The sequence below is a fragment of the Chiloscyllium plagiosum genome, unplaced genomic scaffold (genome assembly GCF_037043375.1).
Source record: "Chiloscyllium plagiosum isolate Xiang-an unplaced genomic scaffold, Cpla_swu_hap1 HiC_scaffold_11, whole genome shotgun sequence".
NCBI classification, from domain to species: domain Eukaryota; kingdom Metazoa; phylum Chordata; class Chondrichthyes; order Orectolobiformes; family Hemiscylliidae; genus Chiloscyllium; species Chiloscyllium plagiosum.
In genome coordinates, this window is record NW_028270149.1 from 86,746,040 (window position 1) to 86,769,698 (window position 23,659).

At 43.6% G+C, this 23,659-nt stretch overlaps 1 protein-coding gene across 2 annotated transcripts in view; it reads left to right on the forward strand.

Annotated features, from left to right (window-relative positions):
* Window positions 1-1,380: 1,380 nt before the first annotated feature.
* The window catches only part of btk (Bruton tyrosine kinase), a 133,102-nt gene continuing 110,823 nt past the window's right edge, over window positions 1,381-23,659 (forward strand). For both annotated transcript variants that reach the window (XM_043704297.2, XM_087992289.1), the window contains exon 1: window positions 1,381-1,463. The gene's annotated coding sequence lies outside the window, so the exon portion shown is untranslated. The remainder of the gene's footprint in view (window positions 1,464-23,659) is intronic.

The following is a 23,659-nucleotide window of genomic DNA, read 5'->3' on the forward strand; positions in this document are numbered from 1 at the left end:
ATTATCCTTGATCCTATCCGCAAAAGATTTTTCATGCCCTCTCTTAGCTCTCCTAATCCCTTTCTTCAGCTCCCTTCTGGCAATCCTGTATCCCTCCAATGCTCTGTCTGAACCTTGTTTCCTCAACCTTATGTAAGCCCCCTTCTTCCTCTTTACAAGACATTCAACCTCTCTCGTCAACCAAGGTTCCCTCACACGACCATCTCTTTCCTGCCTGACAGGTACATACATATCAAGGACACGTCGTATCTGTTCCTTGAAAAAGTTCCACATTTCCACGACATCCTTCCCTGACAGCCTGTGCTCCCAGTTTATGCTCCTCAGATCCTGTCTTACAGCATCGTATTTACCCTTCCCCCAATTGTAAAACCTACCCTTTTGCACGCACCTATCTCTCTCCATAACCAAGGTGAAAGTCACAGAATTGTGGTCACCATCACCAAAATGTTCACCCACTAACAAGCCCATCACTTGTCCCGGTTCGTTACCAAGTACCAAATCCAATATGGCCTCCCCTCTGGTCGGGCAATCTACATACTGAGTTAGAAAAGCTTCCTGTACACACTGCACAAACACCGCCCCATTCAATCTACTTGATCTAAAGAGCTTCCAATCAATGTTTGGGAAGTTGAAATCACCCATGACTACTACCCTGTGGCTTCTGCACCTTTCCAAAATCTGTTTCCCAATCTGTTTCTCCACATCTCTGCTGCTATTGGGGGGCCCAACAAGGTGACTGCACCTTTCCTATTTCTGACTTCAGCCCATACTACCTCCAAAGGCAGATCCCCCTCGAACTGCCTTTCTGCAGCCGTTATACCATTTCTAATTAGCAACGCCACCCCCCCCTCCTTTTTTACCACCCTCCCTAATCTTACTGAAACATCTGTAACCAGGAACCTCCAACAACCATTCCTGTCCCTCTTCTATCCACGTTTCCGTGATGGCCACAACATGGTAGTCCCAGGTACTGATCCACGCCTTAAGTTCACCTTATTTCTGATACTCCTTGCATTGAAGTATACACACTTCTTGAGCCCATCTCTGTGTCCGCAAGTACTCCCTGTCAGTGCTACCTTCTCAACAGCCTCCCTACATTCTTGGACATCCTGACAAACAGCTAGCCTACTTGCTGGACTACAAGTCCAGATCCCATCCCCCTGCCAAATTAGTTTAAACCCCCCCGAAGAGTGGTAGCAAACCTACCTCCCAGGATGTATCATAACAGGTTGTTTGAACAGGTTGTTTGGGCAAATAACTTGAGGCACTAGGTACAGCAAACAGAAGGGGGCAGCAATGGATGTTTAAATCCATATTAATTTAAATAAAAACTGCCCTCTGATGGAAATGAGGAACTTATCTGCTAGTTCCTGGCACAGGGTGGAGCTAACATTGTCTTAGATAAATTAAAGAGACAGGGAGGACAGCTAAACCGATCCTTGCCGTGCATGGATAGATTGTAGGTAAGTGAAACAAGGATTCTATGTTGGGCAATACAGTAATGTGTGGATTTAATTACAATCTGTCCGTTGCAATGCATTTTCACAGTGCGTGTGGGGAGACTAGCTTATTTTGTTGGTTGGTTTGTTTTCCTGTTTAGATTGGATTTGGGGAACTGCAGAACTGTAAGTGTTTTTGCCCTGTGTTTCTGCAAACCAGTCGTGTTTAATGAATAATTAAGGAGAGCGGCCCCTTTGTTTCTGCTGTCCCCTAATGTAGCAATGTGCCTGGGAGTGGGACCGAGGTTACATTGTCGCTTGTGCCTTCCAGCCTCAGGTGCCCTCATGCATCTGTGCTGTAAATTACAGGCTCTGAAGGCTTTAAATTACCTCTGTCTGAGTGTGGTAAAGCTTTGTCAAACTTCACTGAAGGTGTGATTCTTTCAAAACCACTACAAAATGTGCAAATAAACCCAGCACTTCAACTTTTGCCACAGATAAAACAGGCTTACTTCCATGGAGGATGAAGGAGGCTGCCTTTAAAATTGCAATTCCTCCTTTTAATTTTAGCTCCCAAACAACTGGGGGCTTGCTAGTATCTTTGGGATAACAGATTACACCTTGATTTAAATGTGAATCTCAAAAACTTGCAATGGCCACGCCAACAGATGAACCAGTACAGAGGAAGCACAGTCAGAGTAGCTTGCAAAATCCCATCATGAGGCCACGAGAGAAGGACGCAGGTGTACACAGTCCTGTTCTTCCTGTCTGCTTCATTGTTTGGAAAGATCATGGCTGTCAACTTGAATTTCTACTGCTCTCCCCCATTTCCCTTCAGTCTAAAGTTAATCAATCTCAGTCTTGAATATAGAATCACAGAAACACACACCCCATCAATAAACAGAAAGTAAACTAAATAGCCAGACCTTTAGGTGATGAAGAAGGCATACGGCATGCTTATCTCCATCGGTTAGGGCACTGACTATAAAAGTAGGCAAGTCATGTTGCAGCTGTATGAGAATTTAGTTCAGCCACGTTTGGAGTATTGTGTGCAGTTCTAATCACCACACAATAGGAAGGATGCGAAGGCTGTGGAGATGGTGCAAATGAGCTTTACCAGGATGTTACCTGGATTGGAATGTGTTAGCAATAAGGAGAGCTTTTACGATAGAAGTATCTAAAATTATGAGCATTATGGATAGTTGGAGGGTGGAAGTGTCAAATACTAGGGGGCATAGGTTTAAGGTGAGAGGGCAAAAGTGAAGACTGCAGATACTGAAAATCAGTGTCTAGGTTAGAGTGGTGTGTGGAAAAGCATAGCAGGTTAGGCAGCATCTGAGGAGCAGGAAAATCGACGTTTCAGGCAAAAGCCCTTCATCAGGAATCCTGATGAAGGGCTTTTGCCCAAAACTTTGATTTTCCTGCTCCTCGGATGCTGCCTGACCTGCTGTGCTTTTTCAGCACCACTCTAACCTAGACACTTAAGATGAGAGGGGGCAAGTTTAAAGATGTGTGAGAAAGGTTGTTTACAGTGAGGGTGGTAGGTGCATGGAGCATGTTGGCAGGGGAGGTGGTAGAGGCAGATATGTTAGCAAAGTTTAAGAGGCATTTAGATAGACACACAAACAGGCAGAGAATAGAAGGATATGGACCATGAGCAGGCAGATAGTATTAATTTAGAATACCATCATGATCAGCACAGAATTGGTAGGCCGCAAGGCCTGTTCCTGTGCTGTACTGCCCTATGTTTATGTTCGCCTGGGAATACACATTAATTGACAACACCCAGGAACACACATCCCATCAATAGACAGCACCCAAGAAAATACACCCTATCAACAGGCAGAACCTGCACCTCATCAGTCGACATCAACTTTTGGAATATTGCATGCAATTCTGGTCTCCTTCCTCTCGGAAGGATGTTGTGAAACTTGAAAGGGTTCAGAAAAGATTGACAAGGATGTTACCAGGGTTGGAGATTTGAGCTATCGGGATAGACCGAATAGGCTGGAGCGGTTTTCCCTGGAGCATCGGAGGCTGAGTGGTGACCTTATAGAGGTTTATAAAACCACGAGGGGCATGGATAGGATAAATAGTTAAGGTCTTTTCCCTGAAGTGGGGGAGTCCAGAACTAGAGGGGCATAGGTTTAGGGTGAGAGGAGTCAGATTTAAAAGGGACCTAAGGGGCAAATTTTTCACACAGAGGGTGGTGCCTGTACAGAATGAGCTGTCAAGGAAGTGGTGGAAGCTGGTACAATTACAACATTTAAATGATATCTGGATGGGTATATGAATAAGAAGAGTTTAGAGGGATATGGGCCAAGTGCTGGCAAATGGAACTAAATTAGGTTAGGATATCTGATCGGCATGGATGCATTGGACCGAAGGGTTTATTTCCATGCTGTACATCTCTATGACTCTGTAACCACAAACTCGCACCCCATCAATCGACAGCATCGAGGAGCACACACTCCATGAATGGACAACAATCGATAACCGTACTGCATCAATAGACCGCATCCAGGAACACACACACACATCAATAGACCGCATCCAGGAACACACACACATCAATAGACCGCATCCAGGAACACACACACACATCAATAGACCGCATCCAGGAACACACACACATCAATAGACCGCATCCAGGAACACACACACATCAATAGACCGCATCCAGGAACACACACACACATCAATAGACCGCATCCAGGAACACACACACATCAATAGACCGCATCCAGGAACACACACACACATCAATAGACCGCATCCAGGAACACACACACATCAATAGACCGCACCCGGGAACACACACACATCAATAGACCGCACCCGGGAACACACACACGCATCAATAGACCGCATCCAGGAACACACACACACATCAATAGACCGCATCCAGGAACACACACACATCAATAGACCGCATCCAGGAACACACACACATCAATAGACCGCATCCAGGAACACACACACATCAATAGACCATACCCGGGAACACACACACATCAATAGACCGCACCCGGGAACACACACACATCAATAGACCGCATCCAGGAACACACACGCATCAATAGACTGCATCCAGGAACACACACGCATCAATAGACCATACCCGGGAAGACACACACATCAATAGACCGCATCCAGGAACACACACACATCAATAGACCGCATCCAGGAACACACACACATCAATAGACCGCACCCGGGAACACACACACGTCAATAGACCGCACCCGGGAACACACACACATCAATAGACCGCATCCAGGAACACACACGCATCAATAGACAGCACCCGGGAACACACACACATCAATAGACCGCATCCAGGAACACACACACACATCAATAGACCGCACCCGGGAACACACACACATCAATAGACCGCATCCAGGAACACACACGCATCAATAGACAGCACCCGGGAACACACACGCATCAATAGACCGCACCCGGGAACACACACACATCAATAGACCGCACCCGGGAACACACACACATCAATAGACCGCATCCAGGAACACACACGCATCAATAGACCGCATCCAGGAACACACACACATCAATAGACCGCATCCAGGAAAACACACACATCAATAGACCGTACCCAGGAACACACACACATCAATAGACCGCATCCAGGAACACACACACATCAATAGACCGCATCCAGGAACACACACGCATCAATAGACCGCATCCAGGAACACACACGCATCAATAGACCGCACCCGGGAACACACACGCATCAATAGACCGCACCCGGGAACACACACACATCAATAGACCGCATCCAGGAACACACACACATCAATAGACCGCATCCAGGAACACACACGCATCAATAGACCGCACCCGGGAACACACACGCATCAATAGACCGCACCCGGGAACACACACACATCAATAGACCGCATCCAGGAACACACACGCATCAATAGACCGCACCCGGGAACACACACGCATCAATAGACTGCACCCAGGAACACACACCCCATCAATAGATAGCACCCGGGAACACACACACATCAATAGACCGCACCCGGGAACACACACACATCAATAGACCGTACCCAGGAACACACACCCCATCAATAGACCGCATCCAGGAACACACACACATCAATAGACCGCATCCAGGAACACACACGCATCAATAGACCGCATCCAGGAACACACACGCATCAATAGACCGCACCCGGGAACACACACACATCAATAGACCGCACCCGGGAACACACACACATCAATAGATAGCACCCGGGAACACACACACATCAATAGATAGCACCCGGGAACACACACACATCAATAGACCGCATCCAGGAACACACACGCATCAATAGACCGCACCCAGGAAAACACACGCATCAATAGACCGCACCCGGGAACACACACGCATCAATAGACCGCACCCGGGAACACACACGCATCAATAGACAGCACCCGGGAACACACACCCTGTCAATAGACAGCACCCGGGAACACACACCCCATCAATAGATAGCACCCGGGAACACGCATGCATCAATAGACCGCACCCAGGAACACACACCCCATCAATAGATAGCACCCGGGAACACTCACGCCATCAATAGACAGCACCCAGGAACACTCACTCCATGAATAGACAGCACCCGGGAACACTCACCCCATGAATATTCAGCACCCGGGAACACTCACCCCATCAATAGACAGCACCCAGGAACACTCACCCCATCAATAGATACCACCCGGGAACACTCACTCCATCAATAGACAGCACCCGGGAACACTCACCCCATGAATAGACAGCACCCGGGAACACTCACCCCATCAATAGATACCACCCGGGAACACTCACCCCATGAATAGACAGCACCCGGGAACACTCACTCCATCATTAGATAGCACCCGGGAACACTCACCCCATCAATAGATACCACCCGGGAACACTCACCCCATCAATAGATACCACCTGGAAACACTCACTCCATCATTAGATAGCACCCGGGAACACTCACCCCATCAATAGATACCACCCGGGAACACTCACCCCATGAATAGACAGCACCCGGGAACACTCACTCCATCAATAGATACCACCCGGGAACACTCACCCCATGAATAGACAGCACCCGGGTACACTCACCCCATCAATAGACAGCACCCAGGAACACTCACCCCATCAATAGATACCACCCGGGAACACTCACTCCATCAATAGACAGCACCCGGGAACACTCACCCCATGAATAGACAGCACCCGGGAACACTCACCCCATGAATAGACAGCACCCGGGAACACTCAACCCATCAATAGATACCACCCGGGAACACTCACCCCATCAATAGACAGCACCCGAGATCATACACCCCATCAATAGATACCACCCGGGATCACTCACTCCATCAATAGATACCACCCGGGAACACTCACCCCATCAATAGATACCACCCGGGAACACTCACCCCATCAATAGACAGCACCCGGGAACACTCACTCCATCAATAGATACCACCCAGGAACACTCACCCCATCAATATACAGCACCCGGGAACACTCACCCCATCAATAGATACCACCCGGGAACACTTACCCCATCAATAGACAGCACCCGGGAACACTCACTCCATCAATAGATACCACCCGGGAACACTCACTCCATCAATAGATACCACCCGGGAACACTCACTCCATCAATAGATACCACCCGGGAACACTCACCTCATCAATAGATACCACCCGGGAACACTCACCCCATCAATAGACAGCAACCAGGAACATGCACCCAATCAATGGACAGCACCTGGGAATACATATTTTATCAGTACACATCATGCAAGATGATATTAAAATTCTGAGAAACAGAGTTCATTTCCACTGGAGAAGCAAGGATTAATCAATGATAGTCAATATGGCCTTCCAAGGTGGATGTCGTCTAACAAATTGGATTGAATTTGCTGAGTGAAGTAGAGGTGTAGATTAGAGTAATACCGTTGGTGTAGATGGACTTCAGTAAGGTTTGATGAGATATTGCATGACAAGCTGGTTAAGAATGTAACAGCGCATGGGTTTCATGGAAATCTTTCAAATTGGATCCAAACTTGGCTTAGGGTCAGAGGGTGATGATCAAAGAGTACTCTTGTGACTGAATGCTTGTGTCCAGTGGTGTACCACAGGGTTCTTTGCTGTTTGTTGTGTACATTAATGATGTAGACATGAATGTAAGAAATATGGTCAATAAGTTTACAGATTATTTGAAAATTGGTGGTGTTTGTAAACAATGAGGAGGAAAGCCTGAATTGACTGGTCAAATGGGTTGAACAGTGGGAAATGAAATTCAATCCTGAGAGGTGTGAGGTGTTGCATTTTGGGAGGACTAATTGAATGGTAGCACTCTAGGAAGAACAGAAGATCAGAGGGACCTTGGTGTGCATGTCTATAGGTCCTTGAAGGCAGCAGAGCAGGTAGATAAGGTTGTTAAGAAGGCACATAGAATACTTACTTTTATTAATCAAGGCATTGAATACAATTGCAGGGAAGTTATGATGAAACTGAATATAATGTTATGTATTGTTAGTTATATAATGTATATTATGCCACAGCTGGAGTACGATGTGCAGTTCTTATCTACATGCTATAGAAATTCCTCTAGAGGAACTAAGGAAACTATTCAACAGGATTTTGCCTGGGCTCGAGTGATTCAGTTATGAAGAGAGACTAGCTGGAGTTTTCCAATCCTCCAAGATTTTACAGAATCTAAGAATTCTTGAAAGATTTCAATCAGTGCATCCTTTATCTTTGTAACTACTTCCTTTAATGTACTAGCTGCAACCCATCAGGTCCATGTGATTAATCGGTCTTTAGCCCTATTATATTCTTTGGTATTTTTTCTCTAATGATAGTGATTGTAAATTTTTCCTTTCTTCTTTTATCCCCTTACTTATTTAGCATTTTTGGAATACTATTATTGTATTGTGCCACAAAGACTGATTTAAAGTATTTATTCAGCTACTCCTCCTTTCCTCATTATAATTTCCCACTCTCAGTGTCTACCAGGTCAATGCTGACTTAATCATGACATTAAGTTTTGAACATCTTCCCTCACTGCTTGAACAAAGCAATAGTGCAAACACAACTCACAATGTGTTCCAGTAACTTGTTTTTAAAAATCCAGCATCTCCTCCACAGGTTTAAAGCAGTCCCTTTCCCATTTTGACCAACTATCCAAAACAAGAAAGAATAAAGAGATGTGATCTTTATATGACACCAGCTTTACATCAGGTTAAACAGCATTGCAGGAATGCATTTCATTTCAAGGTATCATACATAAACAACAAAAAATGAGACTTGCATCCATTCGTCCTTCCTCCCCACATATCCAACCTTATGCAACTTTTCAGCAATTCTGAAATCTTTAACTTATTCCATTGTTTTACACTTGGAACAATATATCTGCGATTGTCCATATTAGTGAGTAGTTTGGATATAGAATGCTCTGCCTGGAAAAATGATGGAGGCAGGTTCAATTGAGGCTTCCAAGAAGTTATTAAATGATTATTTAGATAGTAAAGCTATGCAGGGAGATGGGGAAAAGGCAGGAGACTGGTACTAGGTCATAGAACTGTTGCAAGCATAATGGGCTGAACAGTTTCCTTCTGCACCACAACAATTCTGTGATCCTGAGATATTATCTTTTCCAGCAATATGAATAATCTTTCCATTGAATCGTTGCAACAAAACGCATTACCTAGAGAGTATTGCTTTCATTTTTAATAATGGATTTAGAAAATTTCCTAACACCTGTTTGAATGTTTCTTGTAAAACCGGTAAAGGTATCAGAAGTATTGTTTTAATTTAAATTTTCCTATGACATCTTGTGTATAATACATTACAGAATTGCACTACACGATTATGAAGTCCTCTCGATGTCAAATATACTGCTTTTGATACCTGCATTTTCCATTTTTCTGTGTTCTGCCATACGAATTTCATGCAATATGACACTTCATTCGCAATATCTGGGCAGTACCATCATTTGAAGAACAATCATCCACTTTTCATCTGCAGGTCTGTGAGGTTGTCTCCACTTCCTTATCAGAACTGTTTTGCATATAATAACACTCTGGAATTCCTTTAGCCACAGCCTCAGTGTGAGCTGTGAGCTAACTTACTCAACTCTGAATATGCTTCCTGAACTTTAATCAATGGGGATATACCAAACACTTCTTTGGAATTGTCCTAATTCTTAAATAGTGTTTGGTCTGTCTGAATATTCAACTGTGGCATTACAGTGATCTCTGGTGATAAACTTCGTTTAGCCATTGCTCTGGTCACTACATACATGGAAAATACATGGAACTTGGTTTTGTTATTGTTTCATCTATTTAGACTCACTTGGATTTTCTGCGACCTGTACAAACCTAAACATTTCCTTGCGAGACTTTAAATTGTCAATAGGATTTGCATCAGCATCTGCTATTTCTAATTTTAAACTCCAGTATTTTAAGTTTAAAGTCTCTTTCCTTTTCTCAATCTCTTTTTCATCCCTAATGCCAGCCTTTTCAATTCCATCTGCATTTCTTATTTTTTTCTGCGATTATTGACAAATCTATAACTTTCACTCATTTTAAATCATTCGCCAGGAGTAAACCAATTTCATCTAGTAATTTCTTAACTACCCTGACTACCACCTGTCCAGACAGCAAGTTACACTTCAATTTGTAAAATGGACCTGGAATATATTCTTCAACTTTCCCATTTACCAACACTTTGATCTTTGTTGAAATTTCTGGAGAGAAACTAAATCCATCTCCAGCCAGAGAGTGTAAGCTTTTTCTGCAACCTAAATGTAATTAGCAATTTAGATGCCTCATTTGAAGAAAAAAGGGTTATCTTCCCTTTGAACAAAAGTCCTTTAGAGCCATTTTACTATCTACTCTCTTAAACCTACTCAGTTAAACCTACAATTTGGTCAATGGCATTTCACTTTTTCGTTTCCTTTTCAGATTTACTCTCACAAACTGGGAAGTTGTTTCCATTAGATGGGGAGACTAGGACCCATTGGCACAGCCTTAGAATTAGAGGGGGTCAATTTAGAATGGAGATGAGGAGACATTTATTCAGCCAGAGAATGGTGGGCATGTGGAATTCATTGCCATGAAGCACAGTGGAGGCTGGAATATTAAATGTCTCCGAGGCAGAGATTGATAAATTCTTGATCTTGCAAGGAATTAAGGGGTATGGGGAGAGTGTGGGTAAGTGGCGTTGAAATGCCCATCAGCCATGATTAAGTGGCAGAGTGGACCGAATGGCCTTACTTCCACTCCTTTGTCTTATGGTCTTATGGTCTAAACCCCAATAATTCCAATGACCTTCTCTTGCAATATCTGGCATCCTAAATAAATGTATCCCATTTATAAGGTTGCAGGAAAGATGTTCTGATGACTGGGGAGCCGATCTGAGGAACTGGGGAAGGCCATTTGGGACTGAGTTGAGGTGATATGTCTTCACCCAGAGAGTGATGAGCCTGTGGAATTTTCTGCCACAGAAAGTGGCTGAGGCCAAAACATTAAATATTTTCAAGAAGAAAATAGATACAAGTGCTTCGGGCTAAAGGGACCAAAGGATATGGGAAGAAAGCAGGAAAAGGTACGAAGTTGAATCATTAGCAATGATGAAATTGAATGGTAGAACAGGTTTGAAGGGCTGAATGGCCTACTGCTGCTGCTATTTTCTATGCTTCAATGTTTCTATTTGCAATGGAAATGTTGGACCTTTGATTTTCACCTCCATCTTCCGTACCTTCCTTTCTGATCTAAGGAGAAGACATTCCCAGTTATCGATTCTTTACTCCAGATACTTACTGTTCTTTCAATCTCCCATTTTCTATCCCTTTTGAACTTATGTAGATCATGGAAAAAAAAATTCGAGTTTTATGGATCAGCTCATAACTGACAGCTAGAGACTGCTTGTCTAACAGTTGCAAACCTTTGGTCTTCAACCTGAGTTCCTTTTACGGAAAGTAGTGAGGATTTATATTCTTCCAAGAGAATGCTCTCTTCATTAGAAGGTTTTTACCTTCTAATGCACATAAGTACCTGTCAAAATTACTTTTCTTAATCCATTCAAATTTCATGTATTTTGTCCAGGTTACTTCCTGAAGTTTCGAAACCTTTGCGTACGTGCTTCATGCAGTAACCCATATGCATGCATTATAGTTTTTTTTAACAGAGTCATAATCCATTGAAATACCTTCTGACAATGGTGCATAAATTTCCTGTGCTCTACAGTTCAATTTGCTTTGCATGGACAGTGTCCAGTGTTTCTTTGGCCAATTCATTTGAGTTACTATTTAATCAAATGACAAAGAATGCCTCCATATTCTTGCACTCAAATTTTGCTAGGACCTGTATGAATTTAAATTTAAAATTATTGCTCGGATTTTCCCAATTTTCTTCCTCCATCAGCATCTGATATTACTTTATTAAAGTGCAGCACTTTATGTTTAAAGTTTCTTTCCTTCTCTCATTTTCTCTTTCATCCCTAATTCCGGCCTTTTCAATTCCATCTGCATTTCCTTATTTTTTTCTGTACTTTGGAATATCATCTCCAGCTTTATCATTCTTTCCTCATATTTCAATCACTTTAGCAATAACTCAATTTTAACTGGTTCTGAGACCTCACTGGTTAGGGTAACTGGTCCGTACTAAATCTAAATGCTATACCTTCAATTATTTCTGTCTTCTCAGTGTTAGCCAAAATTCAACTTGCAACTCACTTGCCACTTGAATTTATCTGGCTTTTGTGACCTAGGTTATGTCCATCAGAATTGCTCTGCCACCTGCAGGAAGTCTTTAGCAGCATCCAATGCCATTTCTTTTCTATAGTACAGAACCTCGTGCTCTCTTTAATCCTCAATTATTTACTAACCTTATGTTCAAATCCTCATTGTCTGTTCTAGAATAATCCTTCAAGAGCCCCCAGTCTCTTGTCATGGCCCATTTGATATTCAGTGATGTTCGAGCCCACTTCTCCCAGAGTCAACCCGTTATCATGGAATCCCTACAGTGTGGGAACAGGCCCTTTGGTCCAACAAGTCCACACTGACCCTTCAAAGGCCAACTCACCCAGACCCATTCGCCCACCCTCACATCCCTTACCCCTGACCAATGCACCTAACCTACATAGCCCTAAACACTATGGGCAATTTAGCATGGCCAATTCGCCTCACCTGCACATCTTTGGCTGGTGGGAGGAAACTGGAACACCTGGAGGAAACCCACACATTCACAGGGCGAATGTGCAAACTTCACATCCAAGGCTGGAATCAAACCCAGATCCGTGGTGCTGTGAGGCAGCAGTGCTAACCACTGAGCTACTGTGCCACCCTAAATTTAATTGAATCCTCAAAGTCCCCAGAGTTCCTACATGGCGAACTCAGGTTAACAGAAACCATTAACCATGTTTCTGCACACACAAAAGAAAATACTATTTCTAACGAATAAATCCACTCTAGTGATGGAGAAACTTAAACTCTCACCCCCGAGGCAGGCAGACAATGACAAATAAAAATGATATGGGTGGAGGAAAATATCAGGAGAACACAGTTCAATAGCACATGATACATCTACTGGATATAGTACAGGGATCAATAACCAGGTAACGTTGAATTAAAGAAAGAGGTACAAGGCTCAAAGAAGATTTGAAATGAAGGTTTTTCACTCTGAGGATGGTAGGGGTTTGGAACTCACAGCATGAAAAGGTCAGAGTCAGAAACTCTCAAAGCATTTAAACAGTATTTAGACATTTATTAATGTTACCATAGCCTCCTCGGCTATGCTCCAAGAGCTGGAAAATGTGATTTGGGATTAGTATAGTCCAGGTCTTTGTTGACTGGCATCCTTTTGTGCTGAAATGTTTATAAGCCTGAGTCTACAAGCACTCCATCAATAGACATACCAAAGATAATCCATGTTGGACTGCACCCATGAAAAAAACAGCTGATCAACAAACAATGTTGACAATATACATCATCACAAAAGATAGAATTAAAATTCTCACACCCATCAATTAAAAAAAACACCCTGGAACACAAACCCCATCAATAGACAGCACCTGGGAACAAACATCCCATCAATAGACAGCACCCAGGATCACAAACCCCATCAATAGACAGCACCTGGGAACAAACATCCCATCAATAGACAGCACCCAGGATCACACACCCCATCAATAGACAGCACCTGTCAATAGACATTGGATGGTACTCCTGGGAATATACACCCCATCAGTGGACAGTACTTCTGAATCTAGAGTTCTTCATGGCTCAGTGGCTCATTGCTGAATGCAATTACAATGGAAGGCTGTGTAGGGAAATCAAATTTCTCATTCCCATTGACAGAATTTTCCATTCAGGTCTCCAATTCAATGCCAACAGCAGTAAATGCACTCAATTCCTACTTCAGCTGCCCTGAGTGTAAGACCTGCTAATTTAATTGGTAATTTAGCCTGAACCTACAGTTTCTGTAACAGCAGTGTCACACCTTTATCGAAGAAGGTTTCTTTACCTCAAAATATTCACTCTGATTCTTTCTCCACCCAAACTGTGCAAGCTGCACCTTTACATTTCATTTCACACTCTATAGCAGCTGGCTATTTTTGGAAATTTGTCACTGGTTATGTTTCTGTGAAGCATCTTCTAACTTTTTTTTACTGCATTTAGTTTTGAGTTATTGCTGTTCATTGCAGGGGAAAACTAGCTATTTGGATGCAGAACTGGCTTGATGGTAGAAAACAGAGGTGGAGGATTGTTTTTCAGACTGGAGGCCTGTGACCAGTGGTGTACCACAAGCATCAGTGCTAGGTCCACTACTTTTCATCATTTATATAAATGATTTGGATGTGAGCTAAGAGGTATTGTTAGTAAATTTTCAGATGACACCAAAATTGGAGGCGTGGTTGACAGCGAAGAAGGTTACTTCAGATTACAACGGGACCTTGATCAGATGGGCCAATGGGCTGTGGAGTGGCAGATGGAATTTAATTTAGATAAATGTGAGGTGCTGCATTTTGGAAAAGCAAATCAGAACAGGACTTATACACTTAATGGTAAGGTCCTAGGGAGTGTTGCTGAACAAAGAGACCTTAGAGTGCAGGTTCATAGTTTCTTGAAAGTGGAGTCACAGGTAGATAGGATAGTGAAGAAGGCATTTGATATGCTTTCCTTTATTGGTCACAGTGTTGAATATAGGAGATAGGATGTCATGTTGCAGCTGTACAGGTCATTGGTTAGGCCACTTTTGGAATATTCGGTACAATTGTGGTCACCTTCCTATCGGAAAGATGTTGTGAAACTTGAAAGGGTTCAGAAAGGATTTACAAGGATGTTGCCAGGTTTGGAGGATTTGAGCTATAGGCAAAGACTGAACAGGCTGGGGCTGTTTTCCCTGGAGCATCGGAGGCTGAGAGGTGACATTGTAGAAGTTTATAACATCATGAGGGGCATGGATAGGATAAATTGTCAAGGTCTTTTCCCTGTGGTGGAGGAGTCCAGAACTAGAGGGTTTAGGGTGAAAGGGGAAAAATATAAAAGAGATGTAAGGGGCAACCTTTTCACACAGAGGGTGGTACATGTATGGAATGAGCTGCCAAAGGAAATAGTGGAGGTTGGTACAATTACAGATTTAAAAGGCATCTGGATGGGTTATGAGTAGGAAGGGTTTGGAGGGATATGGGCCCAGTACTGGCAAATGGGACTAGATTACGTTAGGATATCTGATCAGCATGGACGAGTTAGACCAAAGGGTCTGAATGTCTCTCTGACTTTATGACTCTAATTAGCCTGTCTTTCTATCTTTATGGTCCACAGAAAACTCCTTACACTCTTATTTGTCAATCTTCTGTCAACACTTGTTACACTTCTAACAATATATCCAATTTATCGGAATATTTTAGCTCATCTCCCCTGTGTTGAAAGAACTCACTGACTGAAGCAGTCTATTACAAATCCAGCTCTTACTCTTCATCGTTTGCTGTTTAAATGTTTACTAATTGTTTTTTTTCTGACAATCAAATCTTAAGTCCCAGTCATCCTGTGGTAACCAATTCTTTCTCTTTGGGATAATATTCATTGAAACATCTTCCTATCAGATTCCCCAGCTGTTAATGCTCAGTCTGTGTGTTTGTTTTCAGTTCAACATCCAGACAGGACAATCTTTCAGCATTTGCGTTTTCAAAGTTGTTGAGAATTTTTGCAAGCCCCTCTCCAGTCAGTTGGTTTGTCTGCCAGGCTTTGCGATTTGATTATTTGTAGCTGACAATGAAAGTGAAACCTTGTCTTCGTCTTCCTTCCGTGCCTGGTGATATAAACATACAAAGCCTGAATTTCTGTGAAAGGTGGCAGTTACCTTTTTCTTTCAAATCAGCCCACACTCCCCTAATGTGACATTGAGTGAGGGGTCATTATTAACAGGACACTGGGGATGACTCTCCTGTTCTCTGCTTAAATAGTATATCCACCCGAACAGGGAGAGAGGACTTAGAAGATGGCACCTAAAACAGTGCAGCTCTCTCCCTTTGTACTACATTGGAGGGTGCACCCTGATGGTTATGCTCACAGCCTGGAGTGGCGCACAGACCAGAACCTTCTGACCCAGAGGAGGGAATGTTCCCCATACTATTCCCACTGCATTTACTCCTACCCCTCATCTCGAACCAGCTCCTCCTTCACTCAGCTCTCCCTCCACAAATCCAAACCCACTCTGCCTTCACCTGGCTCCACTCCTCCTGCCTCAGCCCCACTCCTACGCTTTCCAATCCCACTCCACTTATTCCCACAGCTCCACTTGCCCTCCTCCTGCCACCCCTATCCTCATTCCTCTCCCCAATTCTGTCTCCTTTGTATTGAGCTCCATCATCCTTGGACGATACCAATTGACAGGATCTAAGGCTTGTTTTGGGTATAATTGCTGCACAATGATTTGTTTTGGTCTCATTTTTCTTCAAGCTCACTATGAATCTGAAACCTCTTCCCCACAATACTGGAGTTGTGGGCAGTTTATCCAGGTATGGGGCAGGTTTGAAGGCAGGTCCATTCAGAAGTCCAACAAGAGATCCTAACCTGGCAGCTTTCTAGAGTGACTAGTCATTGTCTACTCTTGGGGTGGGGGTAGGAGTGCCCATGATACCTTTAGGACAGCATGATGGCTCAGTGGTTAGCACTGCTGCCTCACAGTGCCAGGAAACTGGATTTGATTCCAGCCAAGGGTGACTGTCTGTGTGGAGTTTGCACATTTTCGCCCTGTCTGCCTGGGTTACCTCTGGGTGCTCCAATTTTCTCCCACAGTCCAAAGATGTGCAGGTTAAGTGAATTCTCTGTGTTAAACTGTCCCATAGTGCTCAGGGACATTTAGGTTAGGTGCATTAGTCAGGGGTAGATGTAGAATAATAGGGGAATGAGTCTGGATGGGTGACTCTTTGGAGGATCGGTGTGGACTTGCTGGGCTGAAGGGCCTGTTTCCACACTCTAGGGATTCTAAGGATTCTATGAATCTTAATGTCTTGTTAACCCATTCTTACCTCCCAAGGGGATTGCAGCCAGCTCTGCTTTGATCAGCCATCTATTGGCATGGCTACCCATCCTCCACCCTCCTCAGCAGGATCGAGTTTGCCATATATTCCAACCACTCCAAAGGGGCTGCTCTAAGAATGAGGTGCCCCCACACTCTGCATCCTGCAGTAGCATTGCCCACCTCTGCCAAGGAGAATGGGGCCTGTTAGCCTTCCTGGTTGTGGGCTCTCCATGAACACCATCCACTCTCTTTAATTGGATGGTGACCCCTGATGCAGCCATTTTGGAGACTGCCTCCCAGACAATCAGGCTGGAGAGGAGATCTCCATCAAATCCAGTGTTTTTGTGTTGGTACATGGGCATCACTCACTGTGCCAGCATTTAATGCCCATCCCTAGTTGCCCTTGAGAAGGTGATGGTGAGCTGCCTTCTTGAACCACTGCAGTCCCTGTGTTGTGTAGACCCCTACAGTCCCTGTAGACCCAAAATGCCTTCAGTGATGGGATTCCAGTATGTCAGGATATGGTCAATTAAATCATCGCTGTATCATTGCATGTAACCTGTAAAGGTCTTGGACTCCATCTGAACCAGGGCCATTTGTAGCATGGCACACATGAACATGTGTTACTGTCTTAAACTGAATGGCTTAATGTTAGCCCAGACACAGATGTGGTAGTGAACATAATACGGTAAACTCCCCGTTATCCCTTAATGAAGCTTCCAGAATTCTTATGCAACTGGCAGAAAACTCAAAGAAAATTTATCATTTTTATAAAGTTTTTTGAGAAAGTGCACTTGAACTTGGCACACAAAGTTCTGACATTTGTACTTTCACCCTGGAGTTTCACCTGGCGAGTAAATTGCGCTGTCCTTTTGAGTTCAGATTTTTAATTTAACAAACACTAGACTATACTGTATTGGATTCCCATCAGAGTATTTCTCATGCAACTGGCAGATTCATGTAGTAGCACCCATGCATTCCTCATACATGCTGGATAATGGGGAGCTTATTGTATTTGTATATATTAGTGAGTTGGAGTCAATGCCGGTTTGATCTTTCAATATCATGTTACCCATGATCCATCTTTATGTTGTGAAGTCCAATACGAGTAAAACACTCTGCTGGAGGCAACATGCACAAAAGGTTTAGGAATCAATTCTAGCCCTTTTTTAACGGGGACACAATTCTGGTTGGAGACATAACATGGCCACATATCTGTGCTTATATTCTACTTGTGACAAGGCAGAAGATGCAGTTGTATTTGATTTGTCATTGAAGTTGCACCTAGGGGATTGCTCCAGTGGCCTGTAGTATTCAACCACAATATACAAAAAGGTGTGAATAATGTTTCTGGGTCTGTGAGCATTTACAGGAGCCCTTGCTGTGAGGCTTTCGTTTACATTTTTATTGTCAAAAGCAAGGAGCTAAAGTCCTTACCATCAATGACGTGCTTCTGAGCGTGTACATTCAAAGTGATGAGAAATGCTGATGAAGAGATTAAGGAGAAAACGATTTCACCGACAGAAGGATTGGTAAAGCTAAGGACATGGAATTACGAATGACGGAAAAGCAAAAAGCAGAAAGGGGAATACAGAATTTAGTTTGATGCTGAGTTATAGCCTGAAAAGTTAGAAGCAGATTCAATAGTAACATTCAAAATGGAATTGGATAAGTAATTGAAAAAGAACAATTTGCAGCAATGTGGGAAGAACAGGAGTTGGGACTATTTAATAAAATGGGTAAAATGGCTTCTTTCTGTGTTCTGAGATTGTGTGAGGTTTGGTCCCAGTTGTAATATATGAAATGCAGCTGATAATTTGCATACAGCAGGCACCCACAAACAGTACCGTGATAAACAAGCAGATAATGAATTTTCAGCGGTAGTTGTGGTCAATGGGTTAAATATTGATGGGGATACCAGGTGGAATTCCCCTACTCGTCTTTCAATCCAGGATTGTTCATGACCAATGAATGGCAATACACAGAAACTTGTTCCAAAGTCTGTAAGAACTCTCCAGACTGGGTCTTGAAGACACAACCTTTAGGACAGAAAGATAAAAGCACCACCTTTCTGAAATGGAGTAATTCTTCCGTTTCTGCAAATAGTTTTAATCATGGTTCAAAAGCGGCTGAGGGGAAGTTACTCAAATCCTTTGAAAATTGCAGTCGTGTCCTGCACCAAAAAAGAGTGCAGACATTGCAATGTCCTCTGATTTTGCATGCAAATATAATCATAGTGAATCATTTTGGAGTACTCTTATTTACATGTATATCTGCAGCTCAGTGATTAACACTCTTGCCTTTGAACTATAGTTTCTCTGGGTTTGATCATACTCCAGAGGCTTGGGCCTACTACCAAGGATGAGGCTCCAATGCAGTGCCAAGGGAGTGCTGCAATTGGGCCTTTAGGATGAGACATTAAATTGAGATCCCATCTGCCTGGTCAGGCACATGTTAGTAAACTGGTATGGCATCATTCTAAGGAAGTGTGGGGGAGTTATCCCTCAGTATTCCCAGCCAATATTTTATCCTTCAGTCAGTGTCACACAAAGATCTGGTGATTATCATCTCAGTGTCTGTGAATGTTTTCCAAGTGACAACTGCTTCCACTTTTCCTTCATGGTAGCCTCTAACAGGTGGTGGCCATTCAGCCCCTCAGGCCTTTTATGCAGTGGTGATGTATTGTGGTATTATCACTAGGTTAGCAATCCAAGACCCAGGCTAATATTCTGGGGACCTAGATCACTTAACCCATAAAGCCTGCTACAGGAGGTAACTAGTTAGTCACTTGTATTTGCTTCTTTGCAAAAGTATATGGTCATTTAACTCATTGAGCTTATTCTGCATCCACATAGACAGGCTATTCAGCTCCTCAAACCTTCTCTGGCACACTTTCAATCATAATTGATCTACAACTCAAGACCATTTACTTACAATGTATATGTTGTAAGGTGGTGGTGGAGTAGGGCTCTCCAGCTGGAGCTCACCCTCACTCCCTGCTCTTCTTCTTTTTCTTCATTCCAGTGCTTTTTTTTCTCTTCGTGTCCTTCTACTTTTCTTTCCTCTTTGACTCCTGGCTCCAGCAATGATTCCCGCTCTCCAGCTATGTGTCCCAGCCTCTGATGTGTGACAACCACTGGCCTCCGGCGACGATTCCTAGCCTTCAGTGAGTGACGATTCCTGGCCTGGCTCAGCCACCTCCCATAGTGGCCTCCCAGCCTGGCACTGCGGCCTCTCAGCATGGTGTGGCATCCTCCAGACCCAGTGCAGTGGCCTCCCACAGCTGCCTCCAGGTGTGGTGTGGTGACCTTCCACAGCAGCCTCCCAATGTAGCATGGCAACCTCCTGACCTGGCGCAGTGGCATCCCTCAACTAGGGGCCTCTTCACATAAGGGCCTCCCTGTGTGGCATGGCAATGCCGTAGCCTGGCACAGCCACCTCCCAGCGTGGCATCACTGGCATGGTGTGGAGATAGGGCCCTGTGCGGACTGGAAGCTAGGTTGCAGCATAGTCTTCTGCACCGAAGATTTATTTCTGTAATGCTGGACTTTTTATTTCTGTATTGTCTAAAGTTTTGTAACTAAAGAAGCTGTGCCTATGTATGTTTGTACGTTGGCATTGTAATTGGCAATGTATAAACATTTCACTGTACTGTACCCTTTGACCTATATGTGACAATTCTATTCATATTGCTTGACACCCTTACCAAACAAAAACCTCCCAATCGCAGGTGGAAAACTCTCACTGCGCTCCAGCGTCCACAGGTTTTTGGGGAAGAGAGAGATCCAGGTTTTTACTCCCTGTATAGCGTCATACAGTGCAAAATAGACCATTTGGCCCATTGAGTCTGCACCAACAATAACTACCAATAAAGACGTGCTGGTCCTAATTTCCTGCATTTGCCCCATATCCTTGAATGGTGTGAGACTTCAAGTGTTCATCCAAATATTTTTAATGCAGTGCATTCCAGATTCCTACCACCTGCTGAGTAAAAATGTTTTTTCTCAAATCTTCTCTGAATCTCCTGCCGCTTCCCCCAAATCTATGCCCCCTCACGATTGACCCGTCAACCAAGGCAAAGTCTTTCCTGCTCTCATTTGTAAACAGTTTAGCTCTAGCTTTAAGATTATAATCCCTTAGATTCCCCACAAAGGGAAGTTGTTTTTTTCTGTAACTCTGGCAGGGTAACTTGATAAGGCAATGAGAAAGCATATGGAATGTAATAGTTTGTGAATAAGGACAGTGAAAGCAAAAGCAGGGTCATCATGTTAAACATTCTAAAATCATTGGTCAGGCCTTACGTGGTGTTTCTTGCACCTCTGTTGACATCAAAGAGTGTCAGGGCCTTGGACAAATGACTCTTGCAATAGTTGATTCATTGGTTTTAATTTTTCAAAATTCCTATACATTTGTATTTCTATTAGAGAGGGAGACAGAAAACAGAAAATTGCAGGTGTGTTCAGTTAACCTCGTCATAGTGAAGACGTTAGAAGCTGATTAGGTCTCAGGATTCATCTACCTTTATGCGTTTTATGTCTCTATTACCTCCTCTTTGGCAATATGGACTTTTCAAGCCATCACTATTTATTTCCTCAACTTTCCTAGCTTCTATATCCTTCTGCACAGTAAATACTGACATAAAGTATTCATTAATTATCTCACCCATTTCCTGTGATTCCACATGTAGACGGTCTAGATGATCTTTAAGGGGCTCCATTCTTTCACTAGTGTCTCTTTTGTCCTTGATATATTTGTAGACTCTCTTTGAATTCTGCTTAACCCACTTTGCCAAAGATATCTCATGTCCCCTTTTTGACCTTCTGATTTCCCTCTCGTGTATACCCCTATTGCCCTTACTCTTCTCTAGGATTTCACTCGATCCCAGCTGTCTATACCTGACATATGCCTGCTTCTTCTTCTTCACCAGAGCCCCACTTTCTCTACACCTATCAGCCTTGTCTATCACATTAACAGAACATACTGCCTTTGGACTCTTGTTATCTCACCTTTGAAGGCCTCCCACTTTCCAACTGTCCCTTTACCTGTGAGTAGCCTCTCCAATTAACTTTTGAAATATATGCTGTGAATAAAGAGGAACTGTGGATGTATTATACTAGATATCCAGAAGGCATTTGATAAGGCATCAGAACAAAGGCCCTTGCAGAGAATAAAAGCTCGTACTGGGATAGCATATTGACATGGATAGGTGATTGGCTGGCTAACGGGAAGCAGAGAGACAACGTAAATTGATCACTTCCTGGTTGGTAAAATGTAACGAGTGGCATGCCACAAGGATCAGAGCTGGAACATCAACTGTTTATGGTTATGTAAATGTGTTGAACGATCAGCCATGATTTTATTGAATGGCAGAGCAGCCTTGAGGGGTTAAGTGGCCCATTCCTGTTTGCATTTTGCATGTTTGTAAGAAAGGGTATATGGGAGTTTGACCAGGATGTAGAGTCATATGGAGATTGGATTGTTCTGTACGTGGGAACACTAAACAGAAAGCTAATGGAAGTATTAATTCAAATGATGAGAGTCCTTTTGAGCAATTAGAGGGAAGCCATTTCCCTAAAATGCTTTAATATAATTTGGCAAAGTAAAGAGAGTGGGATGAAGGAGAAATTCTTCCACAGAGAGGGTATTTATTAAGATCACTAGCGCATTACCCAAAGTGATGCTGGGATCGGACTCCACAGGAACTTTTCAAAAACACGTATAGAAATGGGGTTGACATAAGTAACTTTGCAGGGTTATGAGAAAACACAAACATAGAACATAGAACATAGAACAATACAGCACAGAACAGGCCCTTCGGCCCACGATGTTGTGCCGAACATTTGTCCTAGCTTAAGCACCTATCCATGTACCTATCCAATCACTGCTTAAAGGTCGCCAATGATTCTGACTCTGCCACTCCCACAGGCCGCGCATTCCATGCCCCCACCACTCTCTGGGTAAAGAACATCCCCCCTATACCTTCCACACTTCACCTTAAATTATGTCCCCATGTAACACTGTTGTACCCGAGGAAAAAGTTTCTGACTGTCTATTCCTCTGATCATCTTATAAACTCTATCAAGTCACCCCTCATCCTTCGCCGTTCCAATGAGAAAAGGCCTAGCACTCTCAACCTATCCTCGTACGACCTATTCTCCATTCCAGGCAACATCCTGGTAAATCTTCTCTGCACCCTCTCCAAAGCTTCCACATCTTTCCTAAAGTGAGGCGACCAGAACTGCACACAGTACTCCAAATGTGGCCTAACCAAGGTCCTGTACAGCCGCAACATCACTTCACGACTCTTGAATTCAATCCCTCTGCTAATGAACGCTAATACACCATAGGCCTTCTTACAAGCTCTATCCACCTGAGTGGCAACTTTCCAAGATCTATGAACATAGACCCCAAGATCCCTCTGCTCCTCCACCTTACTAAGAATCCTACCGTTAATCCTGTATTCCGCATTCTTATTTGTCCTTCCAAAGTGGACAAACTCACACTTGACAGGGTTGAATTCCATCTGCCACTCCTCAGCCCAGCTCTGCATCATATCTAAGTCCCTTTGCAGCCGACAACAGCCCTCCTCACTATCCACAACTCCACCAATCTTCGTATCATCTGCAAATTTACTGACCCACCCTTCGACTCCC